The sequence below is a fragment of the Saccopteryx leptura genome, chromosome 8, assembly GCF_036850995.1.
Source record: "Saccopteryx leptura isolate mSacLep1 chromosome 8, mSacLep1_pri_phased_curated, whole genome shotgun sequence".
Classification (NCBI taxonomy): domain Eukaryota; kingdom Metazoa; phylum Chordata; class Mammalia; order Chiroptera; family Emballonuridae; genus Saccopteryx; species Saccopteryx leptura.
This window is the reverse complement of record NC_089510.1, coordinates 59,223,854-59,243,072: the sequence shown is the minus strand read 5'-3', so window position 1 is coordinate 59,243,072 and position 19,219 is coordinate 59,223,854. Positions and strand designations below refer to the sequence as shown.

The 19,219-nt window shown below is 48.5% G+C and overlaps 1 long non-coding RNA gene across 2 annotated transcripts; it reads right to left on the bottom strand.

The window, feature by feature from the left end:
- Positions 1–3,988: 3,988 nt before the first annotated feature.
- Positions 3,989–18,783, bottom strand: LOC136379868 (uncharacterized). Of its 2 annotated transcripts, XR_010746814.1 has the most exons (5): positions 18,709–18,783; positions 15,118–15,215; positions 12,144–12,204; positions 10,629–10,796; positions 3,989–4,801 (listed from the first exon to the last, which is right to left on the bottom strand). It is a non-coding gene; the product is annotated as an uncharacterized lncRNA (long non-coding RNA). The 2 variants fall into 2 exon arrangements; XR_010746813.1 differs by lacking the exon at positions 12,144–12,204.
- Positions 18,784–19,219: the final 436 nt, after the last annotated feature.

The window sequence follows — 19,219 nt, the reverse complement described above, 5'->3', positions numbered from 1 at the left end:
CTGATGGGGAAACCAAGGCCCAGAGAGGAGGCAATGAATGCCATGTTCGAGGATATCTACTGGGAGTCTATGGCAGAGGCAGGACTGCACCTCACATCCTTCCCTTACTCCCAGGCCAGAGCTTTCCACACTACTTCCTGCTCTTAGGGTAAAGTGGACAAGAAGATGCACTTTCTGTCCTCTGGTCTCCCACTTCATCTAGACTCCCCTTTTCTGCAGGATCTCCTTGTCCCCACACTGCATTTCCTCGAGCCAGAGGCGGATTTAGCAGCAGGCACACCAGGTGCGTGCCCTCGGCCCCCGAATTCTAAAGGGCCCTGCAAAACCCCAACTTTACACTTTTTTCTAATGATACCAAGTTTGGTTTCATATGTGTGATTTTAACATTAATAGTACATAACTTTTTTTTTTTTTTTTCAGAGACAGAGAGTCAGAGAGAGGGATAGACAGGGACAGACAGACAGGAAGAAAGAGAGATGAGAAGCATCAGTCATTAGTTTTGCATTGTGACACCTTAGTTGTTCACTGATTGCTTTCTCATATGTGCCTTGACCATGGTGCTACAGCAAACTGAGTAACCCCATGCTCGAGCCAGCAACCTTGGGTCCAAGCTGGTGGGCTTTTGCTCAAATCAGGTGAGCCCACGCTCAAGCTGGTGACCTCGGGGTCTCGAACCTCGGTCCTTCTGCATCCCAGTCCGACGCTCTATCCACTGCGCCGCTGCCTGGTCAGGCAGTACATAATATTTTTTATTTATTTAAAAATATGGTTAACATGTATTTTTATTTTCCCTCTCTCTTTTTTTTAAGGGGCCCAATCTTTTCTTTTGCGTCTGGGGCCTCAACCGACCTTAATTCGCCTCTGCTGGCAGGGACATATCTAGTACCAGCCCCTGGGCATGTACTCTAACCATGTTTCCTTGGAGGCAGGGGAAGGGACTCAATGGCTTTCTAGTCCTCTTCTAGCACAGGGATGCTACAGCTACAATTAGGCTTCCTACCTCTACAACCCTGATGAAGCCTTCGCAACTCCCTGGGACTTGCCCCATTCTGTTCCTCTGTGGAGGAGGAAAATCAAGGATCATGAGATACAAATTGGGAGTAATTTCTTCACATTTGTTTTAAAACCATTTTTTTTTCTGTCCAGATATTTGACAGAAACAGAATGAGTTGGGAGATGCATAGACTTCCTTCCACAAAGGTATTTCCAACTCAATCTGGGACATCTTAGATCAGGGGTCCCCAAACTACGGCCCGCAGGCCACATGCGGCCCCCTGAGGCCATTTATCCGACCCCCACCGCACTTCCGGAAGGGGCACCTCTTTCATTGGTGGTCAGTGAGAGGAGCATAGTCCCCATTGAAATACTGGTCAGTTTGTTGATTTAAATTTACTTGTTCTTTATTTTAAATATTGTATTTGTTCCCGTTTTGTTTTTTTACTTTAAAATAAGATATGTGCAGTGTGCATAGAGATTTGTTCATAGTTTTTTTTATAGTCTGGCCCTCCAACGGTCTGAGCGACAGTGAACTGGCCCCCTGTGTAAAAAGTTTGGGGACCCCTGTCTTAGATGTTTATACCCAAAAGATACCCAGTGCCTTAGGGCTCTTAATTCAACCAACTCAACCTGGGAGAACCTTCCAAGAAGGCCAGGTCTCCTCCTGAAGTGTCCAGTCCACAGTTGCAGTCCATTGAAATCACTCTCCAAAGACTCGCTGCAACTTTTGAGGACGTTGACTCCACAGTCACTCTCCTGCCCGTCAAAGGAAGGGCAGCAGTTTGGAGAAATCTCCAGAGATGGTGCCACTAGGAAAAACGATCTCCAAATTCAAGTCGAGACTCTGCCACTTACTACCCTGTCACTCAGGATCAATTTCTTGATTACTCTTGAACTGGTCCCACCCTGAAAATTGGAGGCTTACCCAACATTCATTCAACACTCACCAAGCACTGACCATGAGGCAGGTGCAATGCAGAACTGTGGTGAATGTTCCCTTCTTTACTCCCCAGGTTGCTGTGGGGATCAGACTGTTAGGACTCTGAAATTCAATGCTGGTGATATTTAAATGTTTCTACTCTAAGATCCAATGGAGTGGGAAACATTTATTTCCTCAGCATGTCCTTTACTTCTCCAGACCTCATTCTCCAATTTTAGGCCAAAACAATGGGATCAGATCTCATGTTTTTATAATTTTGCATCACATCACTCATGTTGAGGGCTGAGCTGGCATCTGAAAAGCCCTGATCCCTGCAAATAGGCACTCTTCAATTTTTTTAAAAAAAAATTGGACTTTGCCTTATTCACCTTGTATTTTTAGTAAAGTCAGGCACGCTGTAGGTGCTCAATATTTGTTGAATGAATGAATGAATTGGAAATCTTGCTTCCAAAGAGAAGAATCAGTAAAATCAGAACTAAGAGGAAGGACATCTTTTCTGAGTTGATTTTTACCAATTTCCACATTGAAACCAGCATTCTCGTGAACAGTTTGCTGACTATCACAAATGACTCCATGTTGCACACTCCCTTTCTGGCTATGGCATCAAAACCCTTCAGTTTAGTGGACATTGTATGTTGTCTATTAGCCACTCCCAACTTCAATCTCCTGATATCTTCCTATTACACCAGCTACACAAAAGAGAGTGGGCGATGTGTGTGTCCCCTGCCACCCTCACACTAACTGCCAGGGCCCAGAGAAATATTTTCATCCAGCCTTTCTCCCCCTTTCTTTTTTCTTTTAAGCTTCTTCTAGTGATAAAAGCTGAAGCAAATTGAAATTGGCAGCTCTGTGGTCTTCGGGCAGTTGGAAAAGTACTAGAGATCATGTGAACCATACTTTTGAAAACTTAAAAAAAAAAAATTCTAATCTTGCCTCAATAAGAAATGACATGTCACTGGGATCGGCAGGGGGAAAGGCTGGAAAGCTGCTGGCAGTGGCCCAGCAGAGTTCAGGGGTTCTGCTGGCTGCTCTGAATTCCCACGGGAAAGGTGGAGGAGAGTGCGGCCCTGCAGGTGAACACAGGAGTGTGTGACACGGGGACACAGCTCCCCCTGAAACCTCCCTGTAATCCCCTGCGTTGCTGTCATTGCAGCTCATGGGTTGGCTTCCTCCATTCCTTCTCCCACCCACCTCTCTTCCGATGTAGCCTTTGGCTGTGCTCCTCTGGCTGGCTGATTTGAGGGAGAGACACCAGCCAACCTGGGAAATCTCAATGACAATGAATCTTCCTGTGAGGACACAAACCTGGAGCCAAAGAAGGTGGTAGCAAACGCCCAATTCCCCCGAGTGTGGTGTCTTTGCAAACTCAGCCCTATGTGGTCTGAGTCAAAGACAATAATAAAAATGGCAGGCTGGGTGGGCTATAGGCAGCCCTTCTGCCTGGGAGCCGCGTCAGCCCCGGGCAGTGCAGAGCTGGGGCCGGTGTCCACAGCGCCCACAGTGGGAGCCCCGGGCAGTGCAGAGCTGGGGCCGGTGTCCACGGCGCCCGCAGCGGGAGCCGCGTCAGCCCCGGGCAGTGCAGAGCTGGGGCCGGTGTCCACAGCGCCTGCAGTGGGAGCCGCGTCAGCCCCGGGCAGTGCAGAGCTGGGGCCGGTGTCCACGGCGCCCGCAGTGGGAGCCGCGTCAGCCCCGGGCAGTGCAGAGCTGGGGCCGGTGTCCAGCCCTGGGCAGTGCGGAGCTGGGGCCGGTGTCCAGCCCTGGGCAGTGCGGAGCTGGGGCCGGTGTCCAGCCCTGGGCAGTGCGGAGCTGGGGCCGGTGTCCACGGCGCCCGCAGTGGGAGCCGCGTCAGCCCCGGGCAGTGCGGAGCTGGGGCCGGTGTCCACAGTGCCCACAGTTTACGTGCAGTTGTTACTGGCTACTACCAGCCATTTGGTGTTCATTAGCCGTTCCAGGATGGGTATGTCAGGGATGGGTAAGAGTGACTGCCTTTGGGACATGGCTTGGGGGATTGGGCGACAGATGGAAGGTTACTTTTGGATGGCTTAAAAATTTTAACCATATGCATTTTGTTAAATTAATCAGTAAAGAGACATAAATTCATTAGCAATAAATGAAACCTAGTGATGCCTGCTTCTCCCTGTATCCCTCATCTGATTTCTCAAACTGGGGTACACAGGACTCCCAGGGATACAGAGTGCCCAACAAGAGGAAATATGAATTTGTCATTTTACTTTAAAGATTGGGCAGAGGGAGAGGCAAAAACATTTTTATATGAAAGAAATATGAATATATGTGAATTGTCATGCTAAAGGTACTCGGATGATTAAGAGGAAACATAATATTTTCATTCAACTGTATGCCATGTACCAACAAACCGCCCACCATGCCGCTGAAGCGCCCAGTGCTGCTTCTGTGTTTCCGGGTCCCAGAGCTGCAGGGGTGTTTGAGGATGTGTCTGGTCTCCAGGGGCTGCATATGTAAAGCCGAGTCTAGTTAGTGTCCCCAAACAAGAGGAAAGGTGTTCCTAGAATGGCCCTGGGTGTGACAAAGCTGAGGCCTACGGGATGGGGAAGATCTCGTTGGGCAGAGGAGGGTGGGAGACTAGACAGAGCAGTGTGGCTGGCCCGAGCAGAAGGCTGCCCCAGGGCAGAGAGAAGTGTGTGGTGGGTGCAGCAGGAGGGAAGGAAGACCCGAATAACAGGAAGCTCCAATGAGGGGCTGCAGAGCTTAGACTCAAGGTGGCCAAGTGCTCCTCATCTTGTTCCCGAAGCCCCGCTTCCAGGGGGAAGAGGGAGGAGACATGCCCCGGGCGCTCAGGAGGTGGCCTGAGCTGCTTGAGACCGTCCACAGCAGCGGCAGTTCTACCTGCAACATACAGCCCAAGTCCAGTCACCTCTTTGCTACCACTCTGGTCCAAGCCGCTTTCATTTCTAACCTGGATGAATGGTATGGCTTCCCTTCCTAAGCAGAGAAAACCATACCTGTCCTTGTTGACTGCAGAGCAGCCAAAGCAATTTTTTTTTTTCACAGAGACAGAGAGAGGGACAGATAGGGACAGACAGACAGGAAGAAAGAGAGATGAGAAGCATCAATTCTTTGTTGCAACACCTCAGTTGTTCACTGACTGCTTTCTCATATGTGTCTTGACTAGGTGGCTACACTAGAGCAAGTGACCCCTTGTTCAAACCAACAAACTTGGGCTCAAGCCAGCGACCTTGGGCTTCAAGCCAATGACCTTTGGGCTCAAGCCAGGGACCATGGGGTCATGTCTATAATCCCATGCTCAAGACAGTGACCCCATACTCAAGCTAGTGAGCCTGTGCTCAAGCCAGATGAGCCCATGCTGGCGACCTTGGGGTTTCGAACCTGGATCCTCCCCATCCCAGTCCAATGCTCTATCCACCGTGCCATCACCTGGTCAGGTCAAAGTGATCTTTTAATAATATGAAGCACGTTATGTGATCCCTTAGCTCAAACTCTTGCAATGGCTCCTTCCTTCCTCTGATCAATAGCCAGGTCGGTAGCATGTCCCCAAGCCTTCACCATCTGGCTTGTCACTTTTTGCTTCAGCACCCACTCACTCTCCTTCCCACTTCGCTCACTTAGCACCACTTTGGCCTCCTGACTTTCTTAGAGCACTTAGGTTAGACATGGTCCTGCCTCAGAGCCTTTGTACTTGCTGTCATTCTTTCTTCTTCTTCTTTTTTAATTTTCCATTGATTTGCGAGTGAGAGAGAAAAGGAGAAAAAAAGAGAGAAGCATCTATCTATTGTTCTACTTAGTTGTTTCATTTAGTTATGCACTCATTGATGGCTTCTCTTAAGTGCCCTGACGGGGCATCAAACCCATGACCTCGGTGTGCAAGAAGACACTATGCATTGAGCCACCTGGCCAGGGCACTGTTTCTTCCTTTGAGAAAGCTTCCTGCCAGATAATCACATGCTGGCTCCCTCCTCTGCTTCGTCTTCCCTCTAAGGCCTTTCCTAACCCTGCAATGTAGACCTACCTCTCCCTGCACTTTCCATCTCTCCTCCCTTACCTGATTGCTTTCTGCAGTAGTTTTCGCCATTTAATGTACTATCGAATCCACTTATTTCTTTTGCTTGTCTATCTCTTTCCACCTAAAATTTAGGTTCCATGAAGATAGATATTTTTATTTTTGCTTTATCACAATGTAACATCATGTAACTCCTCAAGAACTGCAATTTATAAATGCACACAGAATGAGGGAAATTTTAAAAAAATCACTATGAGATTACCACCATATTCATTGCCACAGGTGAGGTCTTTTGTTAGATTCTGAATTTAGTATGCAGAAGTGTAAGCAGAAACAGTGTAGTTGCATAGCTTTGAAATAAGGCCCCTAAAACATTTCAGAAGTACAAAGAGAGAAGTTATAACTTTGTAGTAGACAATCTTGGAGGCACCATCATGGTTAACAGCAGTGAAATACAACCTCGTGTAGCCCCTGGAAGGGCACACCACCTCTGGGTGTTCTTCCCAAGTATGCAGCTCCTTGATATCACGTGAGGCAACATCAGACAGACCCCAGTGGGGGACATTCTGTGAAACAACTAATACTCCTAAAAGTGTCATGAAAGACAAGAAAAGATGGTGGAATTGTCACAGATTGAGTCACACTGAGGAGACAAGACCACAAAATGCACTGTGGAATCCTGGATGGGGCCTGGAACAGAAAGAAAAAATGGTGAAATCTGAATTAAGTTGGTAGTTGATAGCACTGTGGCAAGACTGTTTTCTTAGTTTTGATGATCACTGCATGGTATATAAGGTGGTAACACAGGGGAAGCTGGTTAAAGGGTAGAAGTGAGCTCATGTACTATTTTTGCAATTATTCTGTAAGTCTAAAGTTATCTCAAAATAAAAAAAATTAAGGGTCATCAGAGCAAATTTGGCAGTCTTTTTTCTTTTTCACTGAACCCTAGGCTTTGGGGCAGAAAGAAGGAAAAACAAGTCTAGGAGTTATTAAAAGTGGAACTGTGAAAATAGGGCCCACACAGTTAGTTGTCCAAACAACAAACCAGTTGTCATCTTTTGACTCTTCCTTCCCCATCGTTGTCCAGTCGAGGCCTGGCAGGTCTCGTAACCTCTTGAATCACTCTCTTCGTCCCACCAGCCCCATTAAAACTAAGGCAGTGCTCAGTCTTCCCCTCGGGGTTACTGCAGAGCCTTCCCACCTCGGGGGAAACAGCAGAGGGAGACTCAAGCAAAGGTGCCCCTAACGGCCCATAAAGAGACTCCCTTGCAAACGACTGACATGGAGTGACCAGGCAGGTGAGAAGAAAAATGAATGCACGTGATATGGAAACTGAGTGGGAAAGTTGCCTCAGACCTATCAGCAAATGAAAGGAAAAAAATCTACAAACCTCAAAAGCCCATCTTGGTCATTCCACACACTCGTCTCTGAGAGAAAGCAGTGGGCTCCACACAGGGTATCAAAGACTGAGATCCCATGTTATCTCCATATTTGGGTGTTTTTAAATCTCCCCCCTTTCCTTTATTGTCTTGTCACTCATAAATACCTTGCAAGTGAATCAGTACTCTCCTGTTCAAACGAGCAGAGGCCACATCAAACAACAGCCCACAAGGTATTATTAATCATTAAATAGGCACATATAAGAACACTCAAGCAAGGGAGCTCTGTTTCTTTTTGTCTTTTTTACTTTTTTTTTAAAGAGAATTAACAAAGAGCAAACCTTGACTTTGACCTATTCAGAAAAAAAAGGTGTTTTTTGTTTGATTGGGTTTTTTGTTTTTTTGGGTTTTTATTTGTTTTCTTGTTAAAGACAAAGTCAAATTCAAGGCAAAAGGGGCAAATATTTCATGTGGGAAAGTTCTCCTTCTTTTGGGGTCTTCTTTCAGCTCTTAAACAATGGCCTGGATTTCAAATGTTAGCACTTGCTTTTTCCACACTAACATGCCTGAGAAAAAGAGATATGCTCGGCCACAGTCGGTATGTGCAAGAGTCTCTGGTAGCATTGCTATGCTGTAGCCACAACCTGGGTGGACAGCAGCAGGGGAGGAAGCTCAGGGCACACCTGCTCTACGGAGTCATGTCAAACATACCTTGAGCACAACCCTCCAACCATCATGGGTCTTCCCCTGACCCTGCTTACTCCTATATCCTCTAGGTTCAAAAATGGGGCTCCTCCTTCTATGAAAGGTAGACCAATGGCATCACCTGCCACAGATATAGAAGTGCTAAAACACGAGTGACTTAGGAAGCATCTCTGATGAACAGATAACAGGCAGACAAACAACCTAGCACATGCTGTCATAGGCCTACAGAAGTAAGATGCCCAAATGTCCCAGTTTATACCAATTGTCCTGACATAATTATTAATAGAACTACCACCGTTCACCCTCAAAAGCATCCCAGGTTGTACCATAAATTATATGGTCACTTACAAGAACCTGTTAGAGCAGGAAAAGTCTCAGACATTCATCTTCCCCACCGATCGGATCTCATACAAATGTGATTGGGATCCGGGCAGGCCTGCCACCATTATGAGTATGCTTATGCCTTTGGATTGTGTCCCTCTGCAGCCTGTCCCATTCATTCCTGTGGGGGGGAGGAGAGGAGTCGCCCACACATCTTGCTGATGCCCCTGCCTCCATCCAGAACTCTCCTTTGCATGGGCCTGGGGCTCATTTCAATAATCCCTCTTATTCAGCAACCATACACTACATCTGACACAAAGTTACCACTATAGTGCTTGGATGGTAAAGACCCTATTCCCTGGAAAAGGAGAGGAAGCGAGATCAATGTATAAGTTTCTCCTGTTCCCACAGCCTGAGATTCATAAAAGACTGGCTGAAGTTTCTGCTTTGTCAAATACTCATGGACCAATTTACCAGTCATTGTCCATCATTTCTTTGAGGATATTAACATCTTGTGACTTTTTTTTAGATGAATGAGGGTACCTATCTCACATGTCAGAGATACATATATAGCAAAGATAAAAGCAGCTGAAAACTTATACAGTGGTACCTTGAGATACGAACAGACCAACATACGAATTTTTTAAGATATGAGCTGCGACTCGGTCTGTATTTTTGTTTGTGATCCGAGCAAAATTCTGAGATACGAGTCGTGATTCGGGAAGCTGCCGCTAGTTGGCACGTTGGCGCACGGGTCCAGTATCGGCAGTTTGATATGCGAGTTGACTGATTTACGAGCTTGGTTACAGAACGAATTAAATTCATATCTCAAGGTACCACTGTATTGTATTTACAATATGTCAGGCATTGTTATGAGCACATTATAAATAGTTGTTCCCATAATAAACCTATGTGGTAAGTAATGTGACTGTTTCCCCATTTAACAGTTAAATAAGTTGAGGTACAGAGTGGTTCTGTCACATAGCTAGAAAGGGAATAAGCTGGAACATGAACCAGGGAAGTCTGGCTCTAGAGTCATTGCTTTTCAGCCACCTGCTGTAGTTTATTCACTATAGAGTGAACCCATATAGAGATATGTGTTCAACATTCCTGTAAGAAATATCACCAGGTCAGTCAAATCTCAGCTGTAAAACACTTGAAGTTTACAGAGGAAGGTGCTATTTAAGTATAAGAGGCCATTTCACCTTGACTTTATAGCCCCCTTTATCAATATCACTCAGCATCGTAAAACAACAGGTGTGTTGGGGCGCTCTATGAAAACAGGCGGTTTTGTGTATATTTATGCTCATTGAGCCCAGTGTGTCTGGGCATGAGTACTGTGTACTGCTTGGTTATGCAGGGTCTCCCAGGAGGGGTGGGCAGAAGAAGAGGCCAGCAGTGGTCCTCCTCGAGAGACCCGCCCTGCTGCAGTGGCCACTCCCGGACTCCCCTTCCCAGGTGTCCCCCTTTGTAGTTTCTTTCCCAGTTTTCCAGGATCTCCCACTGGCCTTTTTTTTCCCTTTTTGTCTGCTTCCCAGTGGTGGAACCTGCCTGCTTAAATCTTACTTATTAACTATACGCAGATATGGCAGACTGCGATTACAGTAGAATTATTTGGGAGCTCAGTATCTCACTTCTTCCCACGAACCTTACCCTGGGAATTGCTTTGTACTTTCATATTGCCATGTGGTGGTGTGTATTTAATAACCATCAATAAAGATAGGCCTGGGAAAACATGGACAGCCACAGACTCCTCTAAATTCGCCTGACTGCAACAGAAAAGGGCTGTCTGCAAGGGTATGCTGGCTGCCTAGAGGTAGTCACCAGGAGTGGTCACACTTAACCCATCCCTCTGATTCAGCAACCGAAGAAAACCTGGGAAAACATGCCGACCCTCTGAGGGTTCTATTAAATTGTCAATAAAATATAGCTCTTTAAGTCAAAGCTCATTTATGCATTTATTCTCCAAATATTTGAAAATTAATTCAAATAAAATTCAGGTCATTGGAAATTGAATGGTTTCAACCAACCCCTGACTCTGTTGTTTGACTACCATCAACACAGTTTCACTGGATACACAGGAAATAAGCTGAGACTCCTCCCTTCTGTCTAGATGACCTAGACACCCAGTCTAGGCCTGCCGCAGGTGCCAGACTTTGAGGACAGGCAAGGAGGGTGTAGAGCATTGAATAGCCAGCCAGGACAAGGATTTCAATGACTTGAACATGATTAGCGGGCCCTCCATGACAGTGGGAGCCCAGTGAGATAAGGGCCACCCCTGGATACTCACGTGATACATGCACAGCTTGCCAATCTCCTCGGGAAGCCAGGAGCACTCTGGGACTTCAGCAGGAGCCTCCGTGGTCAGGCAAGCCTGCCGCACACCCGCATGTCCCACGGAGCCCCCCTCCCCTGCTCGTCTCAGACTTCAGTCAAGGCTGGCTCTGGAGGCTCCACCCTGCCAACGGAGAGGTCCCTTTTCTTTTCCTCACATGTCTCACCCCAAGCAATCCCTCAACCTTTCCCAGTCTGTGGTATTTGATGTTATGCCTACGGCAATACAGACAGCATAGAACAAATGTAATGATGAAAAGTGGCTCTCAGTCACAGACCTGGCCTTCCTTCCTGGGATCCTTCTAGGGAGCCTCTCAGGAAGGAAGGCACTGGATACTGAACTAAGCAGTTCTAGCCCCAGCCGGGAAAGACCACGGTCATTCCTTCTCCAGGTCTTCCCCTGAACCTGCTTGATCACCTTCTTACTTAGTGAGACTCCTTCCCCTATTTCTCCCCTCTTCCCACCCCCACCCACCCCAGCTTCTCACTGTGAGGAAGGACCTTTCCTCTTTGCTCCAAAGAGCATCCTCTGGATTACTAATATTCTATGTCAAATTGGCCCCTCTGTTCCAGTTTCTGGAAATCTTATTGTTGCCTGTGGCTGAGAAAGAAAAGTTGGCTCTCTCCTGGCCTCTAAGGTCCCTGCCCTGCCTTGTCCCTTTAGAGCAGGGGTCTCAAACTCATGGACCGCGGGCCGCATGCGGCCCGCCCACCAATTTTGTGCAGCCCGCAGACTGGCCCGCAGACTAATCCATGAAGTTTGATTAGTCTGCGGGCCGCACAAAATTGGTGGGCGGGCTGCACGGCCGCGAGTTTGAGACCCCTGCTTTAGAGGTATTATTTTCCTGAAAGCTCATCTTTCATACACCCTGTGCCTCTAGTAGCCCAGGGCCCAGCCAAATGTCTCCTTTACTGTCCACTTGAACTCTCTCCCCATCTCTGGGCTTCCCACCAACGCTGCTCTAGATCAGGGGTCTCAAACTCAACTCAGCATGTGGGCCGCAGAGCAAGATCACAGCCGTTCGGCGGGCCGCACTAGGTCTACAAAAGGCAACTGTTACGCAACACTTTTCTCACTGCAGTTGAAAACAAAAAAAAAAATCAGTACAACAAGCACAATCGTACATGCAGTTTACTCAGTGTCACAAAACGACCAGAAACTGTAGTTCACATCACAACTGCTGTTAACTAAGCTAATATCTAGCTAGGATGCTAGAGAAATGAAAAATACAAGTAGGCCCCTAGGCTTACTTAATTTTATCCAAAATATTTTGAACTTCGTGGATTAGTCTGCGGGCCGCGTGGGCCGCGAGTTTGAGACCCCTGCTCTAGATCATCAGGCTATACATAATGACAAAATGCCATAATAGACTGAAAAGTGCCTTGTCAACTGCCAAGTACTACAAAACAGAGAAACAGGGACTTCCAACTCCAGAAGAGACCAGAAGGTCTTAACCCTGCTAGAACCCACCAGCCTTAAGCAGTTGTGGCAGCTGCCTGGAACATCTTCTCTCGTCCCTTAAGCTTGATATCTAAAGGAAAATATATTATGATTCACATGCAAATACCATTTATCAACCACTTGGAAAATCTCTTAGGTTTCTCACCTTTCCTTCTGCTACACGTGAAGTCAACCAGCAGCTCGACGGGATACAGCGCTAATGTCTTCACTATATTATTAGCATCACACCTTCTCTTGTTCTAACAAAAGCCTAGCGCTGATGGAACGGACTCGGGGGCTAGAAACATTCTCTCCCTCAATCTTCCTTTTACAGCACAAATAAGGGAAACAGGTTGGCAATTATAAGGAAAAAGGGATGACATGCAGCTTAGCTTGGTTAGGTTAACTGAGACGCAGTCTGATTCTCCTGTGTGGACCCTGCAAGCGGCTTCCAATCACCTGGAACTCAGAAATCAAGATCCTTCTTTTCCAGTTGTTATAGGGTGATAAGAAAATCCAAGAATCACAACGCAGCAAGCCTCAAATTTAACCATGTTCTTCTGTGCTGGGCATACTCTTATCATACTACCAAAATCACTCACTAGCACATAGCCCAACTGGAAAATCCATCTTTGTTGGTAGGGTCAATCACTTGCTATAGATAATATTTCAAAATGTCCTCATATATAGTGGGACGAGTTTCTGGACTGGTGGGCAGAAAACCTGAGCTTATTCTGGCATTGCTATACCCTCTCTGGGGAGGCTGTTTGACAACCTTGGGTAAGTCACTTCTTCATGGGCTCAATTTTTCAGGGCATTCAATGAATGGGTCCCTTCAGCCACCTTTTAGGTCCCCTCCCCTGCCTCCTCTGTCCCCTTTCCTCAAAGCTGAGAGAGAATACCACGATAAGAATGATGGTGATTTTAATTAAAACATGTTGTATATATTCATCCTATATTACTTTTAGGCCCTAAGTTTTACCTAAATAGTTTTCCTAGCTAGCTGAGTTTTGTTTTTGATTTTTCTGAGAAATATGATCTGATAACACTATTTGAGTAACTCTCAGTAAGCCAAACAAATGCATGTTCTGGGTTGAAAGGAGCTAGGCTTTGGCTCTCCTTCCTGAGTTTTTCAGAGGCCCCCACGGGCACCAGCCTGGGTAAAGTTCTGAGCCTTTTACACACAGGGTACAAGTCAGATCCCTCGGGAAGGAGCCCCTGCCTCCCAGGCTGGCAGGCTTGGCTCACTGGAGGGCTGCTCAGAGGGTAAAAGGTTAGCCAAGAGCACATTTAGAGCCTCCTTCCCACCACGCTGCTGTGGTCAGGCCAAATGTGGGAGGTGAGGGTGCCCTGCCCCCACCCCACTGGGAAAGGCTTTTTTGGCAACCATTCTCTTTCAGAGCCCATTAGAAAGTGCACATTCCCGTGGTCTCCCTGGCTCTAGTCAAGTTTTCCAAGAGGAGGTGGGGGTTGTGGAAAGCACTACAGGCTGCTGTTAGCCAACGCTGAGAGCTTCTGTCTTCCGCCTCCACCCCCAGTTTACAGTCTGAGGTCCCAGCTTGGCTTGGAACCAGCTAGGCAGTTTTGTTCAGAAGTAGCAACTTATTTTTATCAAAGGCAGAATGCCGAGTTGCGGTTGTTTGTAAATGTCTGCATGGCAACCAGGACTCTCGCTCTACGCACTAGGGAATCCTCTTCTATCTCTAGACACTTGGCTTTCTTGCCTATCTCTTTTGCCATCCAGAAATTAGATGCAGAACAGCTCCAGTGTCTCAGAATTAAGATTAATAGAGAAAAAATGTTTGGGAAATTCATTGTCTTTATTCACGTGTCTATATTCAATCCAGGCTTTGGTGGTGATCATAGCTCTATTAACCCCACCCTAAATTCACCCAGGACCGCAGGACTGTGGCTGTGATGGAAAGAGCTCCCAGCTGTCTTCTGGCCTCCACTTGGCATATGAGGCTGTGGACCCTTGAGCCAGCCCCTTGACCTCTCTGAAGCTGAGTGCCCACTTGTAAGTGGAGACTTTCTGGCTCAGTTCCCTCAATCTTTTGAGGGGAGGTAACAAAAAATGCTTTGAAATTCTGCTGAAAGCTATGGACCCTCAGAAAAAAAATAACACATCTGTTCATTCTTTCAAAAAGTATTCACAGCGAGACGATTTTGAATTCCCTTTTATGGGTTTTATAGGCTCTCTGGGAGTTCATCCATGAACCTTAAGGTAAGAAGTCCTGGTTATAAATTCTGCTGTGAAGAGGATATATGGACTCTTATGGAGAAGAACCATAATAATGATCCAGTAAAGGATCATAAAACTACCAACCAGGCAGGTGCCAGAAAACAAAGGCAGCAAGGCAGTCATTACGAAGGTGATCCCGGGCTTCCCGCCCCTTCCTGGTGCCCCCACACGACACGCGCACAGGTAAACAAGCGTGCATAACCGGCCTGGAATGTGCTGTTTTGGGGCACTGTGACTGCAGGGAGCGGCTGCAACCCTGGGGAGACGACAAACAGCTCTTCTGTCCTGGACTTTATTTTTCTCACGGTCCCTGAAAGGCCTGTGATCAGGTGATATGTGTGGGACTGCTCCCGGTACAGGTGCAGAGCAGGTACGAAGGGGAGGAGAAGGTCCGCCCAGTGTGTGCTTACTCAAGGCTCTTTCAATAGCTCTCCCAGGATGGCTCTTGGCAGGGCCGCCGCCGTGTCTCTGGCAGGCTGCAGGGAATCTGAGTGTGAGAAAGTCAGTCAAGCGGAGGAAAAGGGGGGAAAAAAAAGCTTCGAATCCTCAGGCAAAATACCTTTTTTCTTCTTCTCTTGCTCTCTCTCCTTTCTATAGCTTTAAACCAAACCCACAAACCGTTCGGATACCTCAGGACAAAGGGGAGTCTCACTACAAATGCATTATTTGTTTTATGGTTTAAAGCAAACAGGTGAAGCAGTAAGGCCTTCCTGGGGGCAGAAAGAGGGAAGGGGAAAACACAGCAGCCCCGGGTGTACTGACTGGGCATGATACAGTGGCAAGGACGCCTTGTGTGTCGCTGGTCTCACAGTGGGATCAAAGAAGTGGCTGCGGATGAACAGGATTCCATTTTCTCTTTACTATGGGAGAAAAAGGAGGATGACTGAAAAATAAAGGCTGTTTTGATCTAAAAGGAGCCTTCAAAATCCAAAAGTCTTTTCTTAAGTTTAGGAGCTTAGTTCTCCATTTGAGAAGGGGTGGAGAGAGTGTCAATTTGGTGCTATTTTCACTGCCCAGGATAAGGGTACTGAAAAATAGTCTGTGAGCACATTTGCAAAGAAGCTTTCTTCTTAAATGGTTAGGGTGGAGGGCCAGTAGCTTCCTGGGTTGGTTTCTTTCTTTTGTTTGTTTGGCCCAGACACAAACTCATGGCAAATTTTGACTGAGCCCCCTGTCTAAAAATGTGTGCGTGTATGTGTGTGTGTAAGACTTAGTTGCTCATTCTACCAGCCTAAGCACTTCTAAAGTGGCTATAAATGGGTTGCTGATTAACTATCTGGCTGAGAAGACTGCTGTAGGCACCGCAGTAAGACCCCAACTTGACTATATTCAACATTCTCCATGCTCCTTCGGGGTGCCGAATGACTAAGTCAGACAAAAAAGAGGGGAGCTGTTAGGCTAAAAGAGATGGGGGATGGTGGTGGCATAAAAGCAGCTAGTTAGTTAGGGCCCAAGAACAGATAGCGGTCAATGTCATAACAAAGCTTACTGGAGAAAGTCACTGGCTCTCATAGATTTGGGAGAATCTGGAAAGGGTTAATATGCTTCCCTGGGAAGAGGTTATTTCCTTGGAAGAATCTGGGTCAGAGTATGTAGGCAGCTTTTTAAAAAGTCAGATGCTGAGCAGAAGCATTTTTAGAAGCTTGCAGCCTGCATGGCAGAAAGGAGGGTAACTTCATAGGCTCATCACCTTTCACCAAGAGGATTTCAAACACACAGGAAAACTCCACAACTTTCAAAAGTAACAGACAATTTTCTGTCATCACCACTTTTCCATCTGTTTAAAATAAGAAAGAAAAGTCCTACCCCATTGGCCCAGGTTGCAGGTCAACAAAGGAGGCATTGTTCATCATTTCTTCAGAACATGATAGGGCACAGCCCACTCTGCAGTATGTTAAGAAAACACACACACACACACAAAATCCCAGAGAGTAGCCCGAAGGGCAAGAGTGAGTAAATCAAGCCTGCAATGAGCTAAGATTTGGCTGTAGACTTGAGGGCTGTCCTGGAAGGTGGAAATGAAGCTTGGAAGGTAAATATGGTAAAAGTTACAATGACTCCTTAGTTAGACTTCAGGTCTCAGGGACACACCATTAAAGGGTAGGTAGATTTCTGCTTAACTTGGATCATCAGGCAGTGTGCAGTGAATGCCCAGGTGAGCTAGTTCTGGGCAGGTGCTTCTGGGTATCAGCCTACACCTGTCACTTAGGAACAGCCTTGACTGGCTAGATCCTTCTAATTGGGCTTTGTACCTCCAAACCCTGCAACCCACTCTCCACACTTTTGCCAGATCCACCTTTTTATAGAATCCTAATGTCCTTTCTCTCCATTGTCTAAAGATAAGTCCAAAGTCCATTAGCAAAATATCTCGGCGTCTCGTGACATGGCTTCAAGCCTCCTTCCCAGCCCCTTCTTATACTCTAGCCAGTCACACACCCAGGGTTCCAAATTATGTTCCCTGAATGAGGAACTCAAATCTCACAATCAACACACCTTTAATGCCATAGGTACTTCCATTCTCTCCAACGCCATGGCTCACCACATTTCCAATGCCTCAAGTCCTACTTTTTTTTAAGGTACAATACACAGGATACTTCCTCCAGGTAGTTTTCTGGGATACCCCAATTTATGAGTAATTTAATCATCTTAAACCTCTCTATCATTTTACTTCTTTTTTTTCTTAGATTTTATTTATTGAGGTTTTTTGGGGGGGGAGTGGGAGAAAGTGGGGGGAGAAGTGGGAAGTATTAATTTAGTTGTTTCCTGTATGTGCCTTGACCACGCAAGAGTTTCAAACTGGCAACTTCTGCATTCCAGGTTGATGCTTTCTTTATCCACTGTGCCTCTATGGGTCAAGCCCCAGCATTGTACTTCTATCTAGACACACAACTGTCTCTAGTGAACCTAGGACATAATAGAGGAATATACTGGGAAAGAGAGGTTAGCTGCACTTAACTAGTATCTCTATAGTCTGTGGGCTTCCTGACGGCAGTAACTATTTTACTCATCCCTGTTTTCCCCAAGTAGATCAATACTGTTGCCCATACAGGTGTGCTTTTTTTGTTCTCTTCATCTTTTCCGCCATCATCTAAGCCCTAACAGGAATGCCTGGTCATCAATCAGAAAATCGGGGTCTGTCTGCCTCGAGTTGACTGGAAACTCCTTGTAGGCTGCCACTGTATCTCTCATCGTGGTAATCCAGGGTTTAATACAGTGTCTGGCATAGAGCCGTGTTCCATATGAAAGAAAAAGAGGGGCTTGCACAAGGTCACCCAGAATCAGGAACCGCTGAATCTCATCCGGGATGAGATCTGGTGAAATCATTTACAACATTATCTCAGTGGGGAACTCGGAGGAAGGAAGGAATGAAGTGTCTGAGAAATGTGTGCCAGGCCTTCAGCCGCCGCCTAGGCTGGGGAAGGGCGGGGGGACGACATCAAACAAGGCGCCTGGGCTGCCCTGAGCCGCCGGAGCAGCGCGCCGAGCTCCGGGGCGGCGGGAAGGATGGAGGGGGTGGGGGCGCAGGGGCGCACGACCTCGGCAGGCGGGCCGCAGGGAGGGCGAGCGACGGCAGTGGCGGCTGGCCGGCCGGGGCAGTGCGCGTCGCCCGCCCTGCACTGCAAATCCCCCAGGGAGGCCGCCGCCAGAGCCCTGGCGCTCTCGGCCTGGCGCCCGCCACGTGGCACCCGGCGGCGGCGGCGGCGGATCCTCCCGGCGCGCGGCCCGGCCAGCCGGCAGCACGCAGCCGCCCGCGCCGCCCGCCTCCTCCCGGCCGCCCGCCGGCGGCCTCCCGGACGCAGTAAGGGGGAGCAGCTCGGCTGCCCTGGACCCCGGGAAGAGGCGGGTGGCGCGAAGCCGCTTTAACCGCAGTCGCCGAGCGGAGGCAGGAGGCTGACCCGGCCGCTTCCTAAGTGCGGTCAGGCATCTCGTGACCGCAGCGGGCGCCGGGGGCCCCGCGGGGGTAGGGAAGGCGGGCTGGCCCGGGCAAAGAGCAAACTAGAAGGGCCCTCCCCCTCCCCCGGGCTGTTGCTGATGAAGCTTTCGGCCGAGTTAAAACTCCAAGCCTGAAAACAGGGGTGGAGTGGGGGTTGGAATTATTCTCCACTCTCCACCCTGGGGCGTGCGCTCCCCGCCCGGAAGGGCTGACCTTGGCCGGGGGGAGGTGTGGGAGGGGGAGGTAAGCGCCGGGGCTCCGCTCCCAGCTCGCCGCCCCCTCGGATTCCTGGCCCGGCGGGGGCCGGAGGAGGGGGCCCCGGACACACACACACCCCACACGCAGCGCGCGCCAATGAGCCCCGGCCAGGCGCAGGGGGCGGGGTTTTCCCAGGCTTGAGCACAGCAGCTGCTATTTACCTTCTTGGCTTCTCCCGGGGACCAGGAACCAGCCCCCGCGCTCCGCCGCCCGCCGCCGCCCCCCGCCTCCCTGCCCCCGGGGCGCGCGCACACACACTCACACACGCACGCACACACACATCCTCTCGGCCCGGCCGCAGCCGCGGCGGCAATAAAACATCCTGGCACGTGCTCCGGCTCCAGGCGCGCCCTCGCCGGCCGGCTGATGTCAAACTGCAGCTCGGCTGGTGTAGCTCTTAAAGGGCCCGCGCGCGCAGGGTGCTGAGGCTGCGCCGGCTGCCTGAGGGACGAAAAGGTGGGGAGAGGCTGCCGCGCGGCCCGCCACATCAGTGTGCCGCAGAACCGAAAGCCTGCGGGTGGAAAGGGAAGGGGTGGCGAGGGCGCGCTCGCGTCCCTGAGGCATTGCCATCAGAGTCCCCCTTGTACATCTTTCATTTGAAAATTTATTTCCTTTCTGCCACGCTGGAAATTATTCTGATGGTTTCTTAGAGAAGCGCGGGGTCCAAACCCC